Below are 22,803 nucleotides of genomic sequence, written 5' to 3'. Positions count from 1 at the left end.
AAAACTCAGAAGACAGTATTTCCATGAAGTGAATAGGCAAAACATTTTTAAAAAGACTTTGTGGAAGAATTGGCAGACTAAAAAAGTCATCAAGAGGGGAGGGGGGGAACTTTTGGGATAGCATTGGAAATGTAATTGAGGAAAATACATAATAAAAAAAAAAGTCATCACAAACATTTAAACAGACGAATTATAACTGATGCTTTCCAAGTTCTTTTTTTTTTCCAGAGACAGAAATGGAGGATGGGGGAGGAGAGGAGGTGGAAAGAGAAACAGAAGGGTGACACATGTCATTTTGGATTCATTTTATAAAAAACATTGAGATGATCGATTGATCTTTGTGATATGGGTTTTAATTGCTGCCTAGATTTGCATCCGGTGGACACAGCTCACTTCTTCAGTGCTTATTCAGTGGGCAATCAGGACAGACCAGCACTTTGTTCTCCTAAATAGTATTGAGTTTCTGTTTGTATCTCTCCAGCAGACCCATCCTACCACTCCTAGTCCTCATATCTTCCTTTGCTTTTATCTTTGAGTTCTTGAAAAGCAGGAGATTCCCCAGTACTTCACATGCGAGTTCTAGCAACAGGTGCTGGCATAGAAGGGAAATAGCAATCAATCAATCAATCAATCAATCAAAAGTTTCTAACCTAAGAAAACTGAAAGGTTATCTCCATTCTCTGTGTCCACTTTCCCACAAAGTCTCCGAGCACACTTGTGCTTGGTCTATTTCTTTGAGTTTCTACCAGTCTCACTTACATGCCATACCATGTAAAGTTGTTTACACACATACACTTAATAACTTAATACAGTTAATATCGCTGAATTACATATATTTTCTGCAAGTTAAAAATTTACACCTTTACACCAGTAGCATAAACTTGACCTTTTCACTATTTGAAACTGATTTCATGACTACGCCTCAGCTTCCTGCGGGCCAACTTGATGCTGAGAAGGGTCCTCAGGCCTGACTCCTTGCACGCTGCGGAACAGCAGCACACTGCTCAGGTTTACTTGGAAAATAAATTATCCTTATGAACGCGAAGTTGGAGTCAGTGTTTCCGATACTGCATTCTGGCTTCATTTTCTCTAGTCGTGCGTGTACTCGGTTTCCTGAAAGACTTACTAGTTTTCCAAATGTAGCTTATGAAAAGAGCTGAAGTACGGGGCTTCTGCGGAGCCATTTGTCATTCGCCTGCAGTTATGGTGGTGGCGGTCCTCTGTGTATCGCTAAACGTCACTTTTAATAGGAGAAAAAAAAGGGTCTTAAAAGAGAAGCGGTATTTACTGCTGAGCGAGAAACTGTATTCCTCTTTCCAATACCTGCCCCAGGAACGTGCAGAACGCTTCCTGACCAAAGATGACATGAATATTCACGGCTTTTCTGAGTCACGAAGTCGAAGCCGTATGGTTTCCCCATTTATCAATTACTGGCTGAGGATTAGCCAGCCACAGAGCTGAGCTGATTAACATCGCTCTCTTTGTTTGCTCGGTGCGCGAAGGTGAAGCCGCGCACTGACAACTGTATTATTCCGTGCCTCTTCAGCTGTCCACACTTGTGGGGGGTAAAAAAAAGCTGAACGTTCAGTCAGGTTTCATCGCGCATCCTCTTTATTACCGGGTTCTGAGAATTTGTATCGTTACAAATCACACTGACTTTTCAAAGTTTCTCCTTGCCCAGTGAAGACGGCATGGTGACCGTGCCTAACAAGCATGAGCAATCAGGCTGATCCTCCGCCGTCTCAGGGATGCTTGGTATCTGCCTCTAACACTGGAGTTTCCAAACTTCGAGCCTCCAGCCCTGCGACAGATGAGCAGCTCCAGCCAGCGCCAGCATCAGCACCAGCACCAGCACCAGCACCAGCATCCGCTCCACTTGCTGCTTGTTCCACTCCTAGTTCCTTTGACTTGAGTTATATTGGTGGTGTCTTATTCCCTACGCAGGCCTCCACACAAACATCTACCCCTCCGTTCCTGTTCATGGCACTAGCAGGTTTCTTCTGGGAATCGGTGCAGTCGGTGGCATCACACTTAAGAAACAATCAAACAAGCTTTTAGTAGTCTGAAGCCTGTGCTTTGATGAGACTCTTAAACTCTCTTTGAAACGGTGGTTAGAAAGAAAATCCCCCCTCCCTCTCCGTCCTTCCCATTCCTTTCTTGGGCTCCCCTGTTCTCATCTTCAAGCTGATTTTCATAACTATAGGATATATTGGTTTTTTTTAATAGGATAGTGTGAAAACAGGCAGGGGCGGCAGTGCATTTCTTAAGTGTGTTTTCCCTTGAAATGCTGAAGTAGCAATTGCACTTTCAAGAGAAGGATCATCTGCTGCTTACCACTTCTTCTGCCACACGGTTACCTCCTGCTCCCCCATCCCCCACCACACCCCACCCCAGCCCCGCTTCCTTTTTCCTTGTGATTTACTTTGCCCTCTCCAACTAGGGTCAACTCGTTCAGTTTGCATCCATTTAAACAGCTACAGGCTTTGCTCTTGTTGGTGATGGGCAGCTGCTCTCAGATCCACAGAAAACTTTACTTTAAAATATCACATTCCATCCTTAATTTCTCTTTTTTCTTGTCGGTAAGCAGACATCAAACCACACCGGCAACCTCAGCAGTGTTCCCGTGCAGTCATTAGCTGTCACATAGTTCGTTCTTTATGGTTTACAAATTTTATTATTAAACTATTTAGAAACCAGAGGAAGGAGAAAAGGATGCCTTGTGCTGTCATCGTGTGGAAACTACATTCTACTGTACATGCAGGTGAAGGAATGTAATACTTTGGCACATCTCAGGATGATGTTGCTGACAGTCTCTGAGTGACTATATCATTTGCTCCACAAAACAAACCTGACAAGACAGAGAGAGAGAGAGAGAGAGAGAGAGAGAGAGAGAGAGAGACTCTAGAGAAGACAACTATGTATTTTAAGTGGAGTAAAAGAGACCTAGAGTTTGGGAAAACAAATTAAACTTTTGGGAGTTTAAAAATAAAATCCATTTGCCGTCCAGGCCTGCAGCGCACGCACATCACGGTAGCTGTGTCAGTGCGACGGAGTCTCTTCTCCCAGATCTAAGTGTTTCCTCTTGCAGAGAGGACAACGAAGCTCTGGCTGCCTGGGATGCTGAAAATTCTGTTTGTGAAGCAATGAGCAGTGTGTCCAATTCTTTGTTCAACATTCTGAATGCCGGGTCTCACATTGAGAATTCTGTTTTCCTGGTGTCTAAATCCTGAGCGGTCGCATGCAATATACATGAGAGGTAGAGATTAGAAAAGGTCTGTCTGGATAAATTCATCTCTTCCTAAAGCCTTCGCTTGCCTTTTTTTTTTTTTTTTTAAGAAGGCTGCACTAAACCAGGCCCACGTTCACTCTCCTTCTTGAGCGTGTGCATTGCTTGGTTTGCATGTTATTAAATCCACTCCACAATGCACACGCCCAGCTAATGATCTTAACAATGCAGATGTGCATCTTATGTCTTACTTCTGACTTAGGGAAGTTGCATTGAAAACAGGACCAGCCCTACCTCCCTATAATCACACTGCTGAAAGGCTCAGGAAAAGAAAGGCTCACGAGTTCAACGTCAGCCTGAGGATCAAAGAGACTACCAAGATAGCCTGGGTTAAAAAAAAGACCATGCAGGGAGATGTGTGTATTAGATAACTACATTGATGAATTTAAAGATTATGTATTCGTTATCAAAATGAAGCAGAATGAAAACAGTAGACAACATGAATCTGTAAGGTATGAGAGGCAGCAATCAACCCATCATGTTGACATTCTTGTTCAAAGAAGTATGGTCTATTCTTCCCTGTAGGCATTGTCATTGGCTTCCTTTGTACATGTGCTCTAATTGCTGTGCAGAGACACCGTGACCAAGGCAAATTATAGAAGACAACATTTAACTCGGGGCTGGCTTACAGCTTAAGCACATGAGCTCATGACCATCATGGCAGAAAACATGGCAGCAGCATGGGGCTAGAGCAGTAGCTGAAAACAAGATGGAGGCAGAGAGAGTGTGTGCTAATGAGGAATGACATATAGGGTTTTGAAATATCAAAGCCCAACCCTAGTGACACAGCTTCTCCAACAATGCCGTGCCCTCTACTCCTTCCCAGAAGAGTTGCACTGAGTTGGGACCAAGCATTCCAATCTGTAATCCTATGGGCCCATTCTCATTCAAAGCACTGCAGTACAAATTTCAGCTGGGCTGAGGTTCTGAGATTGACAAACAACCCTAAACAGATAAATAGAGGCAAACCAAAGTCAACCCGAGGCTTGAAACAAAATATATTTAAATATATATTAAAATATATTTTTCTCATTTTTATTAGGTATTTTCCTCATTTACATTTCCAATGCTATCCCAAAAGTCCCCCATACCCCCCCACCCACCCCCACTTTTTGGCCCTGGCGTTCCCCTGTACTGGGGCATATAAAGTTTGCAAGTCCAATGGGCCTCTCTTTCCAGTGATGGCTGACTAGGCCATCTTTTGATGCATATGCAGCTAGAGGCAAGAGCTCCGGGGTACTGGTTAGTTCATAATGTTGTTCCACGTATAGGGTTGCAGATCCCTTTAGCTCCTTGGGTACTTTCTCTAGCTCCTCCATTGGGGGCCCTGTGCTCCATCCAATAGCTGACTGTGAGCATCCACTTCTGTGTTTGCTAGGCCCTGGCATTGTCTCACAAGAGACAGCTATATCTGGGTCCTTTCAGCAAAATCTTGCTAGTGTATGCAGTGGTGTCAGGATTTGGAAGCTGATATATTGGAAAATTGTCCCCATTTATATAGATATTTATTCTGTATATACTTTAAATATTTTATTGTTAATACAGAAAACAGCAAAACTAAGCAGAAAGTATAGAGAGGTCCTGTAAACCATCCACTTGTGCACACACCTAGCTTCACATTCTCTGGATAAATTGGAAATATGGTTGCAATTCCCTTTTGTATTCATGAAAACAGGGAAGTATCAGTTGTTTAATTCTTCTGTTCTTCAGGTTATGGAAAAAACGGCCCAACTTTTAGTTCAGTTTCAAGCCTTATTCCAGTAGGGAAGCTTGCCCTGAGATCTGCTGAAGTCAAGCTTCCAGCGGAGTAGAGGAAGACACAGGGAAGCCCTGCAGAAAACAAAAAGGCCAATAAAGGTCACTTCTCAGAAAGGAGGGAATGCAAGCAACTAATTGGATTCTAGATGGTGATTAGCAAATAGTTGATCAAACACTAAGGCTCCGATGGGGAGTGGGGGGGGGGGGGAATTCCTCATCCTGTTGGTGGCAGTGACATACCTGTGAGTGGACAGCGTTCCTGGGATAATGTTGCAGTGCTTTCATCCTGCTGCCTCTGTGTGCCTCTCTGTGAGAAGATCAATACTGAATTCTACCAAGAAATTAAAATGGAATTTATCCTCTCATCCTAGAAAAGAATAAATAAATATCTAAGCCAAATAAGTCTTGATATAGCAGTACAATTAAATAAAGAACAGAGGCTGACAACAGGCTGAGCCACCTAAAGAATCGATAAATATGCTAATTACCCTGATTTGATTTTTATGCAGTATGTACAGTATTGGGATATCATGGCATACCTCATGAACACATGAAACTATTATGTGATTGTGGTGGTGTGAATGAGATTTGTCCCTGTGGACTCATATGTTTGAGGGTTTAGTCAATAGGAAGTGGAACTATTTGAAAAGATTATAAGGATTGGGAAGTGTGGCCATCCTGAAGTAGGTGTGGCCTTGTTACAGGAGGTGTGTCACTGGAGGTGGGCTTTGAGGTGTCAAAAGCCAAGGCCAAGCCTAGTGTCTTACTCTCTGCCTACAGATCAGGATGTAGCTCTTGGCTAGTGCTCTAGGATCTGCCTGCCTGGTACCACGCCCCCTGCCATGATGATAATAATGGACTAAATCTCTGAATCTGTAAGCAGGCCTCCATTAGATGTTTTATTTTAAGAGAGTTGCCTTGGTCATGGTGTCTTTTCACTGCAATAGAACAGTGACTAAGACTGAAAATTATAAATAGGAAATACAACTATTGATAAAAAATAGTATGTATGTGGATAACTTGGGCTTTGGAGGCTATCACGAAATAGTATACATGTTCATTGTATAAAATCAAATGATAGCTTTTGCCAATATTAATTCCAGCATAAATGTGGATTATGAGCACCAAATACTGGACTCTATACATGCCCGCTTACCACATGAATAGTAAGATATCCAACCTGATTTTCCTCCTGGCTCTTGAGAATAAAATGGAAAGGCCTTTAAAACATAGGTTCCATAAGCTTTCATTATATCAGAGACAGTTGTCATTTTTAATGGCTCTTGACTATGAGTATTGATTCTATCAAAGAGTTCTGGGAACACAAACAAAGAGGAGTCTCTCATGGCATCCTGCCCTTCAACATAATGTATACATATAAGCCATGAGAGTCGTGTATATTTTATAAAATTATTGATGAGAAAGGAGCCCCTCTAAACCTTGGTCTCTAGACAATGCATTCTGTCATCCTATCAGTTCCTTTGTAGCTTTCCTAAGTGGTTGCTTTGTGATCACATCAGCACTTAGACACCTTCTCCTTTGCCTCACATGTTGTCCTAAAGATCCGCTGCCCCCAAGCTCCCACTACCCTCAACCTCTGTCTACTGCAATATGAAAAGCCACTGGCAAATGCTTGCTATTTGAAAGCCAATTAGTTATTTTTAAGGCTCCCACTATATGGGAAAACTGGCAGAGAATTGAAAAATTAAAAGGGCCTCATCATCAAATTACATTATTTCTGAATGGAATTTTCTGCTTTGGAGACAAGAGTGTATAATCAAACATAAGCCATTGTTTCTCTACTTCCTGAAGCTTTACCATTGCTCAGTGATAGCCAGTGGTCAGTTACTGCTTATCAGTTATTTTATACACTTTTTACATTAATCCGTCCATGTAATTTTTGATAAATAAGGGCATCTATGATGGATGTCATCAGTGTGTGTGTCCATGTGAGTGTGTGTGTGTGTTTTCCTCCCCAGTTTCTACTGGAAAGTAACAGGTCTTTTATCTTGGCATAATGATTTCCAAAAAGAAAAATGAAAGACAGCAGACAAGAAGGGGTGCCTTTGTCCATAGTCAGCATTGGACAGGATATGGTTGGTTGTTTCAATCCAGTGCCTTCTCTCTACCAGCAGACCGTTACTCGAGCCTCATCACCCGTGGTTTGAACAGCTAAGAATAGATACGTTCAAAGTGTAGATAGACATCAGTATCTTAAAAGCCACTCGAGGGATAGACAACAGCTCTTTCTTTAATCCACTTAATTTTTTTGTCTGTAAATTAATATTTTATTATTGCTCAGAGCACTTGACACGGTCTTTATGGCTTAAGACGTACACCAACCACCATGCAAATGAATATAAAACTGTATCCTTAAAACCCGTGGAGAGCAGGTACCGGAATGCTTTGCCATGCAGCTGAAGTACTTAATGGCGGTGGACAGATTTAGTGTACAATGGTTTCTTTTAACCATTGTCAAAGTTAGGGAAGGTCATGGTGAGAGGATACATGGATGTACAGAAAAGGGAAATGCTAGGTGGGGCAGTGTCTGTGTAGCTATGACAGGGGCGGCAACACCTGCTGCTTCTGAACAGCCATGTTCAAAGCTTCTGGTCTTTCCTGGTAAACTCCCATTTTGTCCCTTCAAAGCCTCCGTATTTCAGAGGCGGCTTCATGAGAGGGACAGATTTATAATTTTCTAGGCACTGAATTCAAGATGACCAATTACATGAATCTTTCGGATCTCTCACCGGGCTAGACATCCATGACCCGGTAGTAAACAGACCTTTCTTGTTCTTCAATCACTCCATTTGAACATATGAAGCCTACAAGCAGCTTGCAATGGCATTCCGCTTCAAGAGTGCAGTGACGTTGTCTGTGTAATTATGTCCAGGGACAAGCCGTGAGATTTGGGATTCATGTATTTTATATGCCTTAATAATTCTAGATTCTTGGACGGTGCCCTGATGTCCAATGAGTGGAAAATAAAGACTTCTGAATGACACACAATATATGGGAATATTTAAAGCTCACTCTGCAAATTAACTGTGCATTCATATTTGAAAAAAAAAATTAGCTGTTCTCTGTGAATGCTCCAAGACTTAAATCTTTCCAAATGATACCAATGGCACAGTTTCAGAGCACTAAGGAGCTTCACTCACGCACAGAGAAATAGCAGAGAGTTTCGACCAGGATATTATACTTGTCACCATCAAAATAAAGATAGGAGAGTTTAAGAAGGATGATATTTGCCCCGGAAAGGAGAAGGACGGTGATATGAGGGAAAGGCATAGCTTAGTGTCCCCTGGTGTGGTGGACTCTATCTGCTGGATCTACTTTAATACCTGGTATAATTCTAAGGAAGTCGGATTCATGGGAGAAAGAAAATAAAAAGATATGACTGAGCAATTTCCTGTATAATATAGTTTGTGCCCTGGTTAAAAATATAGAGTGAAGCTCTTGACCTTGGGCCTTGAAAGCTCTGCCATTTTCTTGAGGGCTAGAAATGAGATGCTTGGGAGACCCCAAAGCAATAGAATGTCGTTTCGCTTGTCTCCAGCTGCAGACTGAGCGAGAAAACCCTGAGTCACTAGACACAGCATCTTTTGCCAGGCTATAAGATCTAAACTCTTTCCATTCATTACCTCATTCACCCAAAAGAAGTTTTTATGGGACCTCAACTACATGTGTATATAAGATATATTATACATCAGACATTTATGGATAAGTCATAAAGAAATTTATTTTAAGGCAATTTTGTTTATAGATAACTTGATCATTTAGAAAGCATTTTCTACTGATGAGATAGGTGTGCTTAGTAGTTTTTATATAAAAATTAAACGTTGGTACATGTGATGACACAGGAGAAAGGATCTTCAGTATTTTACAAAATTGATTGATGTTTTGATTTTATAATAATTAATATTCAGAATGTTGTTTTATATAGGTGAAAGTATGTTTAGAGACTTTGTAGAGCTTTCTAGATATTCTGTCCTGATCACAAGTCAAAATTCATCAGCTTCCTTTTTATTAAAGATTTAAATTATTTTCATTTCTGTGTGTGTGCATGTTAAGTATATACACACATGTGTACAGTAATTTGTGTGAAATGCATCAACTTTTGGAACGAAGCATTCCAGCATACTTCATTTCAAAGTGGTAAACATAGGTAGGGAAATACCAACGTCTATATTTCATGATTAGACCATATGTTTCCATATGGGCACAAGCGTGTTATGTAAAGTGCAAACAACTCTCACAGCGTTCACAGTCTGGAATGTGCGCCGCCGTATCTCTGGCAACATTCATTGACACTGGGATGTGATGGTAGCAGAGACAGTAGACAGAGACAGAGAAGTCCCAACTGTGAGTGCACCACAGTTAGTGCCGTCACAAAAACTTCAGAGTAGATGGGTGTTTCATGTTTGGTCCTGCATCTGCAGGAAAAAAGTTTATCCTTGCCAGTTTTGTGACCGCACCCACATTCGATGACAAGATTATAGCCCGGATGAGAGCCTATGCCGCTGAGCTTCAGAGATGTGGAAGCCTCGCCTTTATTATACCAGACAGCACTTCTTTTGTGCTGGCATCCCTGCATGTACCTCACAGCTGTGGCCTAAGTCAAAAACAAAAACAAAAACAAAATGCATTGGCAAAGCCAGACACAGCAGGAAAGACCCCATGCCTCACCTGTTATCCCATACATACCCTGACCACACTGTCATCCCTCACAATGAGCTTGCTCAACACAAGGCTGCTGAAGAAATAGATTAACTAAATGGAGATAGACCCATCAAAGGTTGTTGTCTAAGAAGGAATGTTCGAGCCCAATACTGCCGATCTAATTAAAACCTGCTCTTATAAATTACATAGAACATTTGCTGTTTATCGTTACTGATACAAATGTAAACACTGCATTGCAAGAGTGGCATGGCGTGTTTATAGGCCTTGTGACTTCTACTTTTAGAAACTCTATGCAGAGCCTCCTAACAGTGAGTGAGGCAAACCGGAGAGTTATCCAGACTATCAAGTAGGGACAGACTGACTAGCAGTGATTAGTAGTCTGCCTAAAGTGGCACGGTTGCTTTCATAATCAACACCAAAGAATTTCCCTTCAGGGAGCAGAGAGTAATCAATAAATACCCTGAAGCGTCACAGGTGAAGTATGAAATCATTTAGACTTCAAGAAGACACTATGCTTTTTTTTCTTTCTTTCTTTCTTTCTTTTTTTTTTTTTTTTTTTTTTTTTTTTTTTTTTTTTTTTTTTGTTAATATCAGTGGATAGTTGTATTGGCTAGTTTTGTGTCAACTTGACACAGCTGGAGTTATCACAGAGAAAGGAGCTTCAGTTGGGGAAATGCCTCCATGAGATCCAACTGTAAGGCATTTTCTCAATTAGTGATCAAGGGGGAAAGGCCCCTTGTGGGTGGTGCCATCTCTGGGCTGGTAGTCTTGGTTCTATAAGAGAGCAGGCTGAGCAAGCCAGGGGAAGCAAGCCAGTAAAGAACATCTCTCCATGGCTTCTGCATCAGCTCCTGCTTCCTGACCTGTTTGAGTTCCAGTCCTGACTTCCTTTGGTGATGAACAGCAGTGTGGAAATGTAAGCTGAATAAACCCTTTCTTCCCCAACTTGCTTCTTGGTCATGATGTTTTGTCCAGGAATAGAAACCCTGACTAAGACAATAGTAGAACCCATTAAAACATGAATGGTCTTCCATTGGTGCGGAAGCAGGACTTTTGTTTCTCTATTGGGAACTTCAGGATATATATATATATATATATTTAAAAAAAACCTCACAATAATTTCAGTGTGTCTCAGTTTGCTTGTGAATGTGTGTACATGTTTGTGGAGTTGTATGCATACTTTTATAACTTCTACCAAAGAATGAATTATATAATTATCTTCCGCAAGTCTAGGTGGCCATAAAAGCTACAATGTTAGGATGTGTGAAATGTAAAAACTAAAGCTTTGTGATTCTAGAACCAGTTTAATAATTGTTACAACTCTTTGATGAGGGACTTCAGAGAGTCAGAGCCACATTTATCAAGTCACACTACACATGAGCTGAAACTCTTCTGAGCGCCCGTTGATAAACACAGACATATTGTTCTCCTGGTTTTAAAATAGAAATGTAACAAAGCACAAGGCCATGTATTTTTTATGGAATCAAATTTATTCTATGAATTCCAAATTATTACACTGTCAAAAAATGCAGAACGAAATGGCAGGTGATTAAAACATAAAATCAAGGTTAAAAAAAAAAGAAACAAAATAACAAGCAGAATATTTTACATAAAATATGACTAGTAACAAAATCCTCCAAGGGTGTGTGCTGAGCTACAGCCCTCATATATTAACACTTATGAATTATAAGAAGATCTGGACCCATGAGACCTGTCTGGGTCCCGTTCATTCCTTGCTGTGTCCCTCCGGCTTGCGCCTGTGGTGAGATGTGCTAGCTCCGCCCTCCTTAAGGGTGTCTCTCCTCTGCCTTGATGATTACCTCCAAACTGCCTTTAAACTTTCTCTTAGTAAAGTTCAACTTAACTTCTAAAACCCAAAGAGAGCATGTGTCCTCGCCTCTGTCACCTGAGTGCGCATCAGAAAGAGAGGGCAGCACTGAAGCTTGTCACAGTCCCTCACAGAAACAAGATCAGATCAACAACCTCGTGGCTCCCAATGTAAAACTTCTGAGGCACTGATTTTACTCTTGGTGAGCACAGGGTCCCTCTTTTAAAAGTCAAATAAAAATAAAATAAAATTTGAAATTTAGAAACAACTTCCAAAGTACTGAAGTCTTATGTCTCAATTTTTACCTGCTGCTGTCTATTTTTAAAGTCTGCTGAAATGAAGCGCGGTAATTCAAAACGCGCGATAAAAAAGAAACGGGAGACAGCTATATCAGGCTCCTGTCAGCAAGCACTTCTTGACATCTGCAATAGTCCAGAACCTGACAAATACAGATGCGCATGCTCCCAGCCAACCGTTGGACTGAGCACCGGGACCTCAATGGAGGAGTTAGGGAAAGGACTGAAGGAGCTCCAAGAGTTTGCAACCCTATAGGAAGAACAACAATATTAACCATCCAGATCCCCCAGAGCTCCCAGGGACTAAACCACCAACCAAAGAGTACACACGGAGGAACCATGGCTTCAGTCTCATATATAGTAAAGGATGGCCTTGTCGGGCATCAGTGGGAGGAGAGACCCTTTGTCCTGTGAAGGCTCAATGCCCCAGCATAGGGGAATGAATGCCAGGGCAGTGAGGTGAGAGTGGATGGGTAAGAGGGGGAGCACCCTCATAGAAGCAGGGGGAAGGGTGGGATAGGGGGGTTGCGGAGGGGAAACCGGGAAAGGGGATAACTTCTGAAATGCAAATAAATAAAATATCCATTTTTTTTTTTAAAGAAAGAAATGGGAGCAAGGAGAGTTTAAGAAGTTGATAGACAAAGCGAGCCTTGTTGTGGTGTCAGATTCTTTTAAAGAATAAATCTTCTTTTACTTTATTTCTTCCCTTTTCTTACTAATATTAAAGAAACGCCCACTCCAAGATTACACAAACTCCGATAGGAGGCTTTCCTCAAGGACAGAGGGTCAGGCTGGGGCTCTGGGTGATGGAAGAGTCTTCTGCACAGAAGCTGTTTGCAATTATTCTGATACTAATCACACTAAGTTTACCCTGAGACGAGAGAGATCAAATAAATATGTATAGGGTCGATTTTTACATTCAATTAAATATTTGCATGTTACTCAAATAATTAAGATGAGGTGAACATTATCTTATGAAGCACAATTATGCACATTTATATAGCATACATTACTTTATGAGGGTTAAAATATTCCAGTAAAGCTTGATAGGCACATGTGGAAGCATACACTAGGAATGAAGACTTTATAATAAACATCCATATGTTTTAGTAAACACAACTGCAGTTTCCAGTGCAAGCAAATGTGCAAATCTTTAAATGATACTGAAGAATTCAAATAGTCACTCTTGTATATGTTTAAAAGACCCCCAAAATGAGATTTGCATGCTTAACAATTACATAGGTTTTGTATGCATCTCTTTGTATTTTAAAGGAGGTTGGCTTTATGCAGCAAGAAAATGTGATAATACATGGTCTTCTAGACTTTCAGTCTAATTTTAAAGAATTAGTCAGTCCTAACAGATGAGCCTTGCCATTTACTATCCCAAGACACTAGGTTCATTTGCAAGGTGCCTTCTATACATTGGCTCTTATGCATTATCTTAGTTGATCCCACCATGGCTATAATTGCCCAGACGAGGAAACTGGAAGCCTTGAGGTCAGTGTCCTGGGTTCCCCTTTCATGTGCTTTGGCTTCAATGCAAGCTCCTTGGTTTTATTACTGAAATAGTTTGTGCTCGAAGACTTGACTGCCAATACTCAAACAAAATGTGGCATCCTGGGTTTCTTTGTGTTTGTCCTCCCCCTCAGAGTTTCAGTTTGGAGTCTCAGCTACAGCAAGGAATGGCATCTCCTACTTCAGTGAAGGACTTGAATCTCTCAAGAACCTTGACATTTGCAGGAACTCATAACAATACTCTCGAGCGCTCTTTGGGGTTAGCTCATCAGTGGAGAAGCCACGTGAAGCTTGAAGTGATGAGAGCACTGTTTCTAGTACAGACGCTTTCTCTGAAAAAGGAGTGAGGCTGTAGCTGTCGTTCAGCAGGAAGTGTTCCCAAGTTCCGATGGTGCCTGTCTAGACAGTAGCATTTTTATACTAGAATATCAGGGGCTCAGGAAGCAGGAGAACATTCTAGAAGACACTTCCTGTGCCCCAACACGGTGGGACCACCTGGTGAAAGGAAGGTTCTGGAAGCATAGTGAAATATGTCAGCTACCAAACCCCTGCACAGTTCTCATATGTGCATAGGCTGAGAATTGCACCCAAGGCCTTGTGTGTGTTAAAACATGTTCTAGGGGCTGGTGAGATGGCTCAGTGGGTAAGAGCACCCGACTGCTCTTCCGAAGGTCCGGAGTTCAAATCCCAGCAACCACATGGTGGCTCACAACCATCTGTAACAAGATCTGACGCCCTCTTCTGGAGTGTCTGAAGACAGCTACAGTGTACATATAATAAATAAATCTTAAAAAAAAAAAAAAAAAAAAAAAAAACATGTTCTAACACTGAGCAACACTCACCTCTAAAAATAGTTATTTTGAGCAAAATTCAGCCCTTTCTCTCAATGTTTAGTTTGATCTATAGTTTCTAGTTTATGAATCTTATGCCCACACACACACACACACACACACACATACACACTGGACTCGTGTCCCCCTCGCTTCTGTTCCTGATACAATCCCTTCTCAGAACTCCACAACTCTACCTCGGAAATGGCATAATCCATAGCATGCTTTACCCCTGAGAAATAAGATGCTATGTATTTGAAACAACTGCTCAGTTTTCTCCATCAAAGAGTGACCCTTCCCTTTCTGTGAGTGCTGAGAGTCACAGACCGGGGAACTCTCTAGGATAAGAATTCAGTTCTCCCTTCAGGATGCAGGGCTACCCTGTCCCTCTCAGCACCATGACCACATTCTGGCGCTTCTAGTTAGCAAACCCATGGATTAGATGTGAAATTTGCAATTTCCCAACACCATCCATTACTCCTCATATGTGAGCCCCAATTCTACTGAGCCACAGGGAGGGGAGTCAGAGGAGAGAACAAGGATTCTGTGGAACAGTCCAGGGCTCGGAGCAGAAAGAAGGAATACCAGAGGAGCATCATGGTCCGGTGTCCTTGTCAAGAGGTTTAAGCACATCCGAGGGAGTTGCAGAAAAACTGGACCTGTTCCTTGGCCCTCGCCCCTCCCCCACCCTCCTGGCACCGCTTTGAAATTCATTGTTATGTCATAGGTCCCTGATAACATTTCAACACATTGTGAAGTGTCACAAGTGACGCTTTACATGCTGTGGAGTGAGAACAGCCAGTTCCCCCGCTGCTTCCTTCTCCTGTCTTTCCTCAATGTGTTACCATTGTCCTGCCTGAGACGTCTTCACCTCCGCTTGCGCATCTTTCCTTGGCAAATGTTCCAGACCTTTTCCTTTGAGGGGGTTCAGAATTTGGTTCTCAGATTACCTCAGTCCTCAGAGTGCTTTGTACATGGCTTGGTTCACATAGAATTTCGGACCATAAAACTTTCTTGCTCTCAGGTAGTTTGGTTTTTTTGTTGTTGGTGGTGGTTTTTTTTTTTTTTTTTTTTTTTTTTTTTTTGGTTTTTGTTTGTTTGTTTGTTTTTCTTTTTGGTTTTTGGAGACAGGGTTTCTCTGTGTAGTCCTGGCTTTCCTGGAACTCACTTTGTAGACCAGGCTGGCCTCAAACTCAGAAATCCACCTGCCTCTGCCTCCCAAGTGCTAGGATTAAAGTCGTGCGCCACCACCCCTGGCTTCTCAGGTAGTTTTTAATAACGTAAACTACTAGCTGTCAGATAATGGTTACATCTGTCAAAAATCATCTACTTTGGGTCGGCAAGATGGTTGCTTGCTTTCATCCTAAGAGCCTGAGTTTGAAACCTGGGACTCAGTGAAGACAGACTCCACTATGTGGGGTCCTCTGCCCTCTACATGTGACACAAGAATGTCATAACATCTGTGCACCCATGCATACACACACACACACACATATAGGTACAGAAACACATATATACACAAATGTATACACACACAGGTTCGCATGCATACACACACAAGCACACACACAGGTACACACACAAATAGATGAATAAACAGGGTTTTAAAATAAATAGTAATTGTCTTCTTGATTGAATAGAAAGTACATTTCCATTAAATAGAAAATAACTATTTGAGTCAGTATCTGATTAGGATACAGTAACAGAGAGAGACATACTGAGGCTAGGGTGGCCGATGATAATCAGGGATACTCAGGAGGCAGAGGCAGTAGAACTCCATGTTCAAGCTAACCAAGAGTACATATCCCTGGGTAATTTCATAAGCACTGTCTCAAAGCAAAAATGTAAACGGTAGGTAAGCTAAGGAAAAACTGCAGAATCAGAGAGGGGGAAACAGGGTAACAGATTCATTTATCCCTAGCCATGGATTATAGAGTTAATAAATGGACTATTATTCCACTTAAAAATATTCTCTGTGCAGTTTCATTTTTGGCCACAATACATCCAGTCCCACAAAGGAGTTCTCTGAAGTTGTTCTTATCATATGCAATTAGAGGCGATTTTTCAGTGTTTTTGTATATTATATTCCTTCTTCAGCCTCCTTTGCTTCCCTCTATGGCAAGTTCTGACCCTTTAGTCTCTCTAAAATTATTCTATTGTCACTGGTCAAGTAGGCTTTTAAGTCGTTTATTGTTTTAACCTGCATGGCATAAGCACTGGCTGATATTAACAGTTTCATCCCCATGTTGATAAGCTTGCAAAGCTCTTTCAACAATATGGGACCCAAGCAAGGACATAGTGGTAAACATCTGTTACCCCTCCATTCAGGAATTGCAATAGAAGGACCAGTCATTGGAGGCCAACCTGGACCACATGAGACACCCTCTCAGAATACAAACAATAATGCCTGACCTGTTATAGAGTCAAATGCTCTATGATTTATTTTTACCTTATTACTAAGTTCCCCAAAATAACATAGAAATGCAAAGTACTTTACAGATGGGAAAAAATGAGACTACAAAGTTAGGTCCCTTCATAGCACGTAAATAGCTAGTTAACAAAGTGAGGTTAAACTGTCATTGCAGGACTGGGGACACAGCTCCTTCGATGTTTCCTCCAGATTTTCATTTTGATGGAACTCAGGGTCACCATGGAGACACATCTCCAGGCATTTCTGTGAGGGACTGTCTAGATTAGATTCACTGAGGTAAGAAGAGCCACCCAGCCTGAGGACAGCACCATTCCATGGTTCTGAGACTCTAAAAAGTGAACCCAGCAGATGCCTTCAGTCCTCGGCTTCCCCAAAAATGAGGTGTGCATCTTCTGTTTCCGGCTCTTTCCCTGTGCAATGGATGGTGACCCTTTCATTGTGAGCAGTAAACTTCCCTTTTCACTGTTGAGGCAAGATCCATCTTGTTTCTACCCCTTGGCTGGAGTGTGAGCATCAGGGTGATTTTCCTGTCCCTACCTTCTACTGCCCAATAGAAGTTTTGGGGTTACAGTTGTGAAACACGACTACTGTATTTTTGTGGATCCGGTGTACTCAACTCAAGTCTTCAGGATTGTGTGGGAAGAACTTTTAACCCATTGAGCCAGCTATCTGACTCTTCTTGACCAGTTCTTCCTGGAAAATAAATTCAATTGGTAATAATTCCAAGGCTTAAGCAATTTGAAAGTTAAAGGAAAGAAATTAATTAGCCACTCATTTCAGCAACTGGTAAAGAATGGTTTGTATTCAAATACTGGTAAACTGGGATTCATAGCTTAAGGGATATTACAGGCTAGAAATATGATGATATCAAATATCCACAGCTACATTCTGAAAGCCTAGGAATAAGAAAATAAAAATGGAAATGAATAAGCTAAACCAAAATTAATTTATAATTAAAAAGTAAAGATAACAACAATTAAAAATCTGCACTAAGTCAAGCCATTTCTAGCTAACCAATTATCCTCGCTGAAAGGTGAGGGAATATTACCAACAATTTTTTCAGTATGAAAACTGAGTTAGTCTCTAGTCAGTTCTGGCAATTTTATAGCTTGGCTTATAAATATCAAGTGTTAATTTCTCACATGACTAGCTAAACAAGAGAAACAAAAGAAAACCATTTTATAGATAAAGATACATGATGTCTGTGGGGTAAGGTCCAGTTTTCCCTAGAGATAAATAGCACACGTGTACACTTGGTTCAGCGTGTTAAGATTCTTCCTACAGATTGTTTGAGCCCACCAGGAGGTCAAAAGGCATTCCTTTGGAATAACAGCAATGGAAATTATTTATGTTCATTTCAAAGGAATTAAGTTGGATGGTCTCTCTGTTTTATCTCCATATTTTCCAAAACAATAGCATGTTTTCCTTTGTATCCCAGAATCCTTGTGGGATTTAAGGTGAGCCCAAGAAGACAGCCTGTTCCATGGCTTCTTTCTCAACTTCACCTTTCTATGTCAACACTCATAGAGTGATTGCTGTACCAATCCTTTCTCATTTTTCATCACATACCCAAGCTGTCTTCATACAGCATCACCTGAGCCAAGAAAAACACCTCGAAGCTCAAGCCCTGGCCACCCTTTACTCCCTGTGAAGTGGGCTGACTAGTCCCTCTGTGTCTTCCTATGCTCTGTGTGCCTCCCACTCTGCACTGTAAGTTTTTAGCTTTGGACACTTTGGAGGCATCAGCACCTATGACTCCCCACACTAAGCAAACCCTGCCTCCTTCCCAGTTGTCCGCTATACTGTTTCTCTTTGCTCCAGCCCACTTCTCACTCCTACAGGGTTATCACACCTGCATCTTACACACCCAGGTTCCCATCCTTACTTCATCAGTGTCATACTTTCATCTAGGTCATCACTCCTCCCCAAACTGTCTCACCAGAATGTTCTACACATGCTTCATCCCTTCCCCTGCTCCCTACCTGTTCTACTTGTGGATTTTCTATTACTCTTATAAACACCAGGACCAAAAAGCTTGTTTCCCCTAGCTTGCTCAGCTTTATTATATAGCCCAGATCATTCTGCCTAGGGAATGGCACCACCCACAGTGAGTTCCCATACAGGTTATCAAATAAGAAATTGCCTCATATACACAGTCACGGGTCAATTTGAAGGAGACAGTTTCTCTATTGATATTCTCTCTTCAAAAGTGCCTCTTGGGCTGGAGAGATGGCTCAGTGGTTAAAAGTGCCTCTAGGCTTGTGTTGAGGTGACAGCCTCAGCTAACTTACATTGTGTTACTTGTTTGCATGTGCAGTTGACTGTCTGACTACTTACTTCAGCTTTACTTGGTTTTATTTTTCTTTGTATCATGAATTCCTATGAGACCCCCCCATAAGAGACCCCTGCAAGATAGACTATGCCTAATAAAATAGTCCTTAAGTCACTGTAGCCATACTTATGGCTTGTTATTGAGATCAACTTCGATGATTAATTCCAGAGTGAGGTTGGCTGCAACTCTGAAATCCTCCTTGCTTGGGTAGACACACACCCAAAACCTTCCTTATTTTCCTGAAACCCAACAGTAGCATTCCAGTTTGGAGAGAAAGCATGAAAGTGACAGGGTTAGCACTGTCTCTCCTACTTACAACTGGGTGGAACTTAACATTTCAAAAGCCAAAGTGATCTTCATGCATGCTTCCCTCCGCAGTCACACTCCAGAGCTCTGAATCTCCAACCAAAGTGCTCCCTATTCATGACTCTCAGTGACACCCATTCACTGTAGCCACACTCCTCCCCTCAATTTTGCTGCTCTGAGGGAAGAAAAGAAAATGTTTTAAGAGCCTAGGACTTTATTGAGTCTCTGCCTTTATTTCCTATGACACTTTGACTTACTGGCAAGAAAAATGGCAAATTGGAATTGAATTATATTTTAAGTGAGCTAAATATATCTCTATAGGAGGAAACCATTTAAAAGATATATCCCAGCAATAGATAAATCTACTCACAGTAACACTTTTCCAACTTTTCTAACTAGAAAAGGCTAGATTTTCAAGAACCATAACTACAGGCCTCGTAATTTACTGAAAATGGTTGAAATAGTTAAGACAAAAATATGACATCATCATTATGTGCTAATAGGAAATAAGAATAATTTATATTAATGATAAAAATAATAGCATATTTTTTATCAGGAAATGCTACAAATGTTTCATATCTACTACTCAGTGCCTTCACTCTGGCCCACACAGTTTTACATTTCACCTAAATGATTGCACAGTTTTCTTACCTGGTCTGACTGCTTCTGTCTTTGCTTCCTACAAGCAATTTTGTAGGGAAACTCACATCAGTAGAGCTCCAGTTTCAGACTTAAGGGTAGATAATTGTTAGAAAAGTAAAATCATTCTGCTTGATATGCATGACATTATGAAAACTCAGAACTATACAATGTTTAATAAAATGCTCACTGTAAACTATGCTCTTAAGTTAATAGTAATACATGCATACCGCTTTATCAGTTTAACAGATGGGCTACACTAATGAAAGATGTTACCAAAAGTGCAAACTATATTAGCCTGGGGCTGCATAATATGAACTCCATACTTTCTGAGAAAATTATCCCTAAGCTTAAAACTGCTGGGGAAAAAATCTATTCATTTAAATATATACATATATTGAATTACTAACTAGGTACTAGAGGAATAGGTCAATATGTTTTGTCAGACTCATAAAGGTAGTTTTACATAGTCTTTCCTCTTAATTTAAAGTTGAAAATGGAGGAGCTGGACCATCCAAAGCATGTTCATTGCCCCAGCTCACATGGTTACCATTAGAAGCTGCAGGAACAGAAGGTGGGGTAGGTCATCGCAGGCAGAAGCTGCACAGTGCTCAATGCTGCTCACTGTGCTATCTACAGACAATACCTGTTCAAGGCGAGCAAAAGAAACGTATTTGCTCTTAACTTATTCCCAGGAGGTTGTGCCTGTGGTCAGAGATTAGATGTCTTTCTACTTTGTAGCTGGGCTGAGAAGAACTAACAACAACAAACTCACCTTTCAGGAATGAAGCTTATCAGCTTAAATGTTTTATTGGTTGTCCTGTTGTTGTTGTTGTTGTTGTTGTTGTTGTTGTTGTTGCTTTGGAAAACCTCTTGATACAGTTGACCTGCATAGTCTTTGGGGTTAACATGAGTGTCTTTAACACTGTTGCCTAAATATCAATATGGATAAAATCAGAGTGACTGCCTGTCTATTTTGTGGTTTAATTTTCTTGAGATGCTAACATACATGTACTGTATAAGAGAGCACTGAATGTCTAATATTTCAACAATTGAAAAATACACCTGAAGTGGCATTTAGGTACAAATAGAGATGTATCAGGCTAAATCATTGAGTGCGAACAGAAAATTCCAAGCCACTGAAGAGCCACTGGTGGTTTATTTTTTTTAACTTGGGGTTGGGGAACTTCACAGTTTTCTTCTTTGGTTTCCAGATATTCTGTCATCATTCCTGACAATCATTTCTGAAGTCTGGGTCTCTTATGGGACTCCTTTCCTGTGCTGTCTGAAATAGAAACTTCAGTCCGTCTCAGCCTGGGGCAGCATCAGCAGAGCCCTGATAGTCAAGCTTTCTCAGGGTACAGGACCCAGAATAGAGTATCTTCCCTCTTCTTTCCAAAACAGAAGCTCTATCCAATTAACCCTGGATATTTTTAAGAAAGCTCACAATAGAAAAGATAATTGCATGGTTGTCAAAAATTATGACTATCCAGGTACAATAGAGCCCTGTGAAGTAATTCTTATCAAAAGAGCTATACTTAACTATGTAGCGTGGATGAGACATAATGACAATAGATTTTAAAATAAATAACAAAAAAAATCACAGACTGGCTGCATGCAAAATATGCAATCAAAAATGAAACTCAAAAGAGTAAAATATATACTAAATGCAATAATGCATCTTCTCTATTGGGAATGTGTCCCACTATAGAGAAATTACTGTCTGCAAAATTCTTGTTGAAGAGAAACAATAGGGAAAAATGTCTTTCTTGTCCCTTTATGGTGTCACAAGATTATTTTATGAACAGAAATCTACAGTATTGCCCCAATGAAAGTCAAAGCCTTTTAGGTACAGTCCATGGTTTAAAAAAAAAATTGCAGGAAGAAAAAAAAAACCTTTCACACATATAAAAATGGAGAAAATTGCTAAAGAAAAAGAAAAAAGCCCCTTGACAGATAAGCAGTAGCTCTGCTTACACAGTAATTTATGGTAATATCAGAAAGCTTTTGATAACATTTCACACATATTGCAGGGTGGGACACTGGAGAAGATAAAGGGCTGAAAGAGAGAGGAGAAAATTAGACCGTTTTTAAGAGGGGGAAGGAAGTATTTTATAAAAATTTTTTTTGACAACTGGTTTTGATCACCATAACAATTTATGTAATTTCTATGTGTATAGGAGACAGGCTGTCTGAAAGTTGTCAACTTAACATTTTCCCCATGGCTACAAAAATCCACTCTTGAGAACAATAAACACCAGAAAATTTAAAATATATATGCACATGTTATATGCATGAGAATTCATGTGTACACACATATGAATATCTGGTAATGTCTTCGAGGCAAGCAGTTGTCACATGATAACTTTAGCTCTTTTAAGCTCTTATCTTCATTTTATTTGATAGCAAATCAATTTTCCAATAAAATAATTTTGCCTTGAGGGTGTCATAATGAAAAAGCAATTTAAATTGTATTTCTATAAATACTGAAAAGTACTTTCCTCTTCAAGATGTGGAGAGTGAGTGGGGAAATGTATGCACAAGCCGCTCTTCACTTCCTTGTTATCCAGAAAATTATGAGCTCCAGTTTACAGGTGTTTTTCTTTTTCTTTTTCTTTAACTCCTGAGAGTTACTAAAGTCAAAGCCTGAATACAGTGTATCTTCTTTCCACGGAATTTAATATGTAAATAGCTTTCTCAGCCAACCCCCATATTCCTTCAATGCCATTTCTTCTTCTTTTGCATTTATTTAGATATTTGTGTGTGTGTGTGTGTGTGTGTGTGTGTGTGTGTGCCTCTGTGTGTGTGCCTCTGTGTGTGTGCCTCTGTGTGTGTGCATGCATGTGCTTAAAGGTTTTTTTGTTTTTTGGGTTTTGGTTTTTGGTTTTTTGTTGTTGTT

The 22,803-nt window shown here is 40.7% G+C and overlaps 1 long non-coding RNA gene across 4 annotated transcripts; it reads right to left on the bottom strand.

Annotated features, from left to right (window-relative positions):
* Positions 1–4,794: 4,794 nt before the first annotated feature.
* On the bottom strand, positions 4,795–22,705 carry Gm31060. Of its 4 annotated transcripts, none has more exons than XR_867753.2 (4): positions 19,917–22,705; positions 19,276–19,440; positions 5,285–5,411; positions 4,795–5,116 (listed from the first exon to the last, which is right to left on the bottom strand). It is a non-coding gene; the product is annotated as a predicted gene, 31060 (long non-coding RNA). The 4 variants fall into 4 exon arrangements; XR_376247.3 differs by having other exon boundaries at positions 19,276–19,995; positions 20,680–22,705; XR_867752.2 differs by having other exon boundaries at positions 19,276–22,705.
* Positions 22,706–22,803: the final 98 nt, after the last annotated feature.

The sequence above is a fragment of the Mus musculus genome, chromosome 3 (genome assembly GCF_000001635.26).
Source record: "Mus musculus strain C57BL/6J chromosome 3, GRCm38.p6 C57BL/6J".
In the NCBI taxonomy this organism is placed as follows: domain Eukaryota; kingdom Metazoa; phylum Chordata; class Mammalia; order Rodentia; family Muridae; genus Mus; species Mus musculus.
Note: the sequence above shows the minus strand (reverse complement) of the source record. Positions and strands in the feature narration are given on the sequence as shown.